This window comes from Lepidothrix coronata, unplaced genomic scaffold, assembly GCF_001604755.1.
Source record: "Lepidothrix coronata isolate B3197 unplaced genomic scaffold, Lepidothrix_coronata-1.0 Scaffold3, whole genome shotgun sequence".
Lineage (NCBI taxonomy): Eukaryota > Metazoa > Chordata > Aves > Passeriformes > Pipridae > Lepidothrix > Lepidothrix coronata.
Window position 1 is genome coordinate 12,331,237 of NW_016690183.1, and position 6,093 is coordinate 12,337,329.

At 44.3% G+C, this 6,093-nt stretch overlaps 1 protein-coding gene across 1 annotated transcript in view; it reads right to left on the reverse strand.

Moving 5' to 3' along the window:
- The window catches only part of EEPD1 (endonuclease/exonuclease/phosphatase family domain containing 1), a 62,928-nt gene that overhangs the window by 40,467 nt on the left and 16,368 nt on the right, over window positions 1–6,093 (reverse strand). The gene's annotated exons all lie outside the window — the stretch shown is intronic.

Sequence of the window (6,093 nt, forward strand, 5' to 3'; positions counted from 1 at the left end):
TATGGCCTGTTTACACAGGCTGCTACCATTCACTTTTTCTACCGCATCCCAAAAAATTCCTTGAGACTGTGTGTGGTAGAATTCTCTACCAATCAAATCCTGCGCATCTATCTCCAGCAGTCATACAGAACCACAAATGCAGGAACGCTGGTCAAAAGAGACTGCTGGATGCAACAACACCCTCAACACGGGATTATCATGTGTCAGCTGTAGCTTCACCCCGCTGAGTCTTGAAAACCTCCAAAACACTGACTCCATCACCTTGAGATAACATCTTCCAGTGCTGCCTCAGCTTCTGAGTGAGGAAGCTTCTTCTAACATCTGGTCTGAAGATCACAAACCAGCCAGTTGCCCACTTTGTACTAAAGCCAGGGGTTATTTTACCTGCAGTGCTAGGCTATGGGCTTCTGTTGACACAGACAAGTTTCTTCAGAATCTTCAAGACTGAAGGGTTACCATCTGCCACAGCAGCCACTCCCCTCAAATTACGTACTGTTATAGAGCATAATAAGTTATTACTCATCATAAAGGATATTTACCCTATGTAGCAAATATATACTGCCACAATGGTCTTTGTTGACAAAGGGAAAGGCTTATCTGACTAGATACATGGGTCAAGTAAATGTTTTCTTTCTTCCACCTCAACAGTAGCTTGTGCCAGATTCTTCAGAGGACAGAGCGAGACACATAGGAAAGAAGGTGAACAGCTCCTCTGCTTTCCCCCTTGCTCTCATCTCACATAACAGGATGCCACCACTGTCCATATATGCATCTCATTTGGTGGTTCTCAGGCTTTCTGGGCTGTAACCTGCTGTTAAGATTGAAGCTGCCTTCCATAGAAGATGACACACTGTTGTGAAACATTTGACCAAAAAACACTAAAGACAAGATGTCTCACTAACCACAAGATCACAGTCATGTCAGTCACACCGCAGGAATGGGGTAAGCGGAGGGCGACTAATCCTTTATTTGAGCTTCTGCCTAGCTCCTAACCTGTGTGGCATTTTCTGGCATGGGTTTATTAGTGTGCCATCTTAAAAGTTTCTTTGAAGCAAGCATAGCATAAGGTTTTTTCCCCTTGTTCTAATACATACTTAGAAAATAGCACAGTTGAGTTACTTTACATTTTCTTATCACAGCAGCCGCTTAGTTCCAGTATCTCATGACTTTGAGATCAGGACGAACTTCATCAGTTAAGGAACCTCATCAAAATGATCTATTTCTCCTACAGAAGAGGAACAATCTGAAGTTTCTATCATGGAAGATATCACTGAAAGTTTTAAATTGTGGATTGCTTATATGTGTAATAATAAGTTTCAAATCAAGAGTGTTGTATGGGTACACACACAGAAGCTTATGCTGCCAGCAATAACGGGCACTGTTACAAAAGCAGATTAACCATCTTTCAGTCAATGTCTGCAAAAACATGGTGTACAGAGGCCTGCCCAATAAGTGCTTCCCTGCAGCTGAGGACTGTGCACAGGAGCATGGCAGCTCAGTTTCTCTTCAGTCATAAGGAAAAGCCATGTGCCGTGGAAGCTCAAGTCAACTGCCATCCAAGTGGAGCCTCCTGAACCTCCGGGTGGATGGGTAGAACAACCACGAAGCCAGGACCCCATGTCATTTCTAGAACAATTCCTGCGAGTTCAAGGGCATCAGTTATGACTTTATGACTAATAGAACCACTGCATTTGTCAGAGTAATAAAAACCAAACCAACAAAAGCACTGTAGTGTCAGTCTCCAATGCTATTTGATTTGATAGGGAATAGTGTGGCATGGCCAAACAAGGGCAGGCAAAACAGCATCATGCTGAAACACAACAGCACTGCCCAGGCACCCTGTTCCCAATGCTAGCACCACGACTATGCTGGCCACGTCCACCCTCCTGGGATGGCTGTATTGCAGAGCTCTGTCTTCCTCAGTGGGCAGCAGCACTGACCAAATGCCACAGCTGACCACCCGAGGAACCTCTCCCCACACCATATCCCCACAATGCAGCAGCTCTCCTGCTTGTGCAATTTTAAAAGTTAGCGTCTTCACACACTGTCCCCTGTGGACCTCCATATGCTTTACAGAGGCAGCAAGTGGCGATGTCCCCAACACATACAGCCAGGTCATAGTCCGTCTCTTGCAACTGCAGATAACACGGTCCGAACAGTCACCACTCCTGCTCAGTGAGCTGCATTCAGCAGCTGTTTAAGTGAAGCCAATTTACTTGGCAGACAAGAAGCTCCCAGATTAACCCGGATCAACTCCGGGTGCTGAGAAACAGTAACAAGCAGCTAGCGGGTGGATCTCAGAAACACGCGCCTCTTCACTGGCGATCAGAATATGCCTGAAGCTGCAGAGAAGTGATGGCACTCATCCAGCATTGTGTCAGAGATGGACATGGGACAGAACCAGAGTGGCTACAGTCCCTTCTCCTCTTAGATCACTTCACTTTTTAGTGCCTCATTTAGAAATTTTACAGTGCAGGAAAGCATACACATTATATAAGCGCTAATTATATGGTGTAAAGGGTTCCTACTTCAGATTTAAGGAGAGCATTAATACATTATTCATTACTTCAACTTTTACTCTTTGCTATTTGGATCATTGCTGTGATTTTTGTAGCACCCCCTTTCCTCCCCATTTAGTCAAATAGTTCCTTCCTATAATTTTGATTACAATTTGCAAACACTGGTTTGTGGAGGATTAACTATGGTGGTGGAGGCAAAAGAAAAATCCAGCAGATGACCCAGTGCTAGTTTAGAAGCACAGGACAGTAACAGGAAGTGTCACAGTCTTCTTCTCAGCAAGACTCTCTTAAGCAGCAGAAGTCTTAGGCTGTTTCTTTCTCAAAGGGGCATCAAATAAATCCCCAAACACTGAACACCTACAGCTTAATCTTCAATGGCCATATGCTATTTAAAAAATAAATAAAAATAAGTAAAAACTCAAACCAGAAGCAGAACACCTAAGAAATCACACAGACTGGAAAGACGGAAAGGGTCATTAATTTCATTACAGAGCTCTCATGAAACACTGATGCCTGCAAACTGTCACAACTGTCACACTGCACAGCCAGCATGTAGGTACATAACCACTTACTATAGAAAGCTGTAGAAATGACCATTACATAAATTCCAGAGGGCTGTGTCTATGGAGGAATTTTATTTAACCAGCCTGCTACTACCTCTAAGCAAAATAAAAAAGATTTAAGGTCTAAAGCAAGGAGGACTTGTCATATCTGACTCACGAGAAGCATAATAGGGGAAAATAAACATGATTCTGCTGCGTCAGCTCTGTCACCAAAGGTCTTCCTTTAGAGAGGGCACAGGTAAACTTAAAAGCAAAACTCCAAATCCTTCTAAATTTAAAAGGATGTGAGCTTGTTGGGGATTTAAAAAAAAACCAAAATAATCTTTTTAAGGCTTTTCAAAGAGCCACGGAAAGGAGATTTTGTTAAATACATGATTCTCACCATCTTCTTATTTGTGCTATGCAGCGTAGGGCAAAGATTTAAGGCGCTTTGCCTGTGAGTGGATGCAGCTTGACACGAGCTGCAGCAGTGTGCCTTCCCTGAACTGAAGTAACCCTGCACAGGCAGGGATCCAGCCAGACATCTTAGGGGTTACTAGGATTCATATTTAAAGAGGAGAAACACTGACTCTCTCTCTCACTAATAAAAATAAAAATTGCCAAAGGCAGATGCCTCTGTGTGCTTAAATTCAGTTTGGACAATATGTGGTTGGGATTGCATTGTCACAGGATTTAATAAGAGGAAGTTCTCTTATCTCCTTTGGTTAAGCAAAAAAAACCATGTCTTTTTTTGCTTTACAGAGAAAAGAGGAAAACAGCACACACACCACACAGCCTCTGTACTGGTGTAAGGAGCAGGAAAAAAAAAGTTACTGATTTTTGCAAGTCTTAGCAGTATCAGAAAGGTTAATAGAGTTCACTGAAGTTCTAATAGTGCATAACTCTAGCATATCTGCACAAAAAGGTGATTTCATTTGTTTTCTTGTTTATTGCTCCACGGGGCAGGCCTCAGAAAAGAGAAGGGGTTTGGAGGCAGATGCCATTGACTAATTCCCCTTGCCATTCACCTTGGCTAAGCAGAATAGTTTTATGTAGCTGTGCAGCAAAAGTAAAGTACTGAAGCTTCCAGACACAGCACCACATTAATCACTTTGACCAGGTGGCCAGGATACCCAGCGAGAAGGAAAGCCTCCACACTTTCTCCTAATGAAAGGGAGTCAATGGAACAGCATCTCAGAAGGCACCTGTCTCCCCACTGGGCTGGCTGCTCTCACACATGATGCCAATCAGGCACCTGGGGCTTCCTGAATCTGAATCTACAACAGAACTGCCTACAGTCCCTTAGATGCTCACCAGTCTTCCACTAGTTTAAGCAATAAAATACTAAGCTGAAGCAATAAAATACTAAGCAAATGACAACAAATCACACCCCCTCCCCCAATACCTGAAACCTCAACACTCAGGAAAAGACTGGCCATGTCACAGATGATGAAAAGAAAGCAGGTATGGCAGCATTCAACCACTTTACCGAAGAAAAAAGCTGAGCACAAGATTACACTTTGTCATCTCACCCCAATAAGGTCATTGTGAAGCAGCACCATCCTTGGAGAAAGGGGCTTGAGGAAAGAAAAAGTGATTCCTAATGGAGCAGACAGGTAGGATGGGTCTCTGGGTGACACCACAGGTCAACATCAACATCTTACTGAGTCCACAGGATACCCAGTGAGGCCATGACAGCAAGCTCGGGTGGTCCCACTTGGGACAGTGCCACATATACAAATGACCATGTAGTGACACAGGAGGATGAGGAAAACAGCAGTACACTTGAGGAGGAAAGGCTTCAAACAAGAAGAGGCTGCATTCATGTCTTCCTCTTCTAGGAGAGCATAGTGAGGAGACGACAACATATGTAACACCTCATGATGCAAGCACAGAATAAAATGCTAAGGACAGCTTTCCCAGAAAAGAAGGACAGAAGAAGGGAGTAGAAAGGAAAATTTGAAAATGTCCTTCTCCTCTTCAGAGAAAAGCAGAAATAGTTCAGGCAAAAAAACTACAGAATTTAGTAGTCAGAATGGACAGAAAAAGAGGCTGAGCAATCACTGGAGGAGATCCTCAGCAGCGATGTTCCTCCTTTCTCTGCCAAGGGAGGGTCTTGGGCTGGATTGCAGAATGCTGCTCTCTTCCCAGAGCCCCAAAGAGCAGAGTGAGGATCACCAAAAACTTTGCACCAGCTGAAGTCTGCAGACCATGCAAGAGGAGTGGGCACACACAGGCATGAGCAGCTAATGGCACAACTTCTGCCTATACAAAGAAAACCAGGTTATTGGATAGCAGCTGCTACTTCATGAAATACAAAGACAACTCAGCTTGTAAGAAGCCATTGCCCCTGTGCATACACAGTAACAACGGTGGAGTTTCTGCTCAGTCATAAAGCACTCAAGAAAATGCCCATTGCCCTGACACACAGCAAGAAAGCCAGAGCTGGAGAGACAACCTGTTCTGATGAGCAAGCAGGGGACATGTGTACATGCACAGACGCAAAGACAGCATGCAAAGCGAGTTTGGTAACACCAAGAGGTGAGCCAACATTTTGTTGGGATCAATCTGCTCCCTGCCACCCCCCAGCAGGAAAACACTGCTGTCATGAATTAGTCAATGTCACCACAAACCACCTCATTGCCAGCTCTGCGCTGAAGAAATCTCACATGGCAGGCAAACCATCTGATGTCCTAAGCCAGTAGAGCCAGGGTGCTGGCCTTTTGCTTTCCTCTCTCCCCACCCCCATCCCAAAACACAATAATGCTCTGAAACCCTCTTTTAAGATGGGAAACACCCATCATGTCTACAGGATGTGAGAGGCGAAAGGGATGTGGGTTAGTTGGAGGACGTGCAGCAATGTGCCTCCAACTGCTGTGCACTTTAAGTCATACCATTGCATGACCTAAAGCTCAGAGCAGGCAGCAGCAAACCATAGAATAATATAATCATTTAGGTTGGAAAAGACCTCGAAGATCACCAGGCCCATTAACATAACACTGCCAAGTCCACCACTAAACCACATCTCTAAA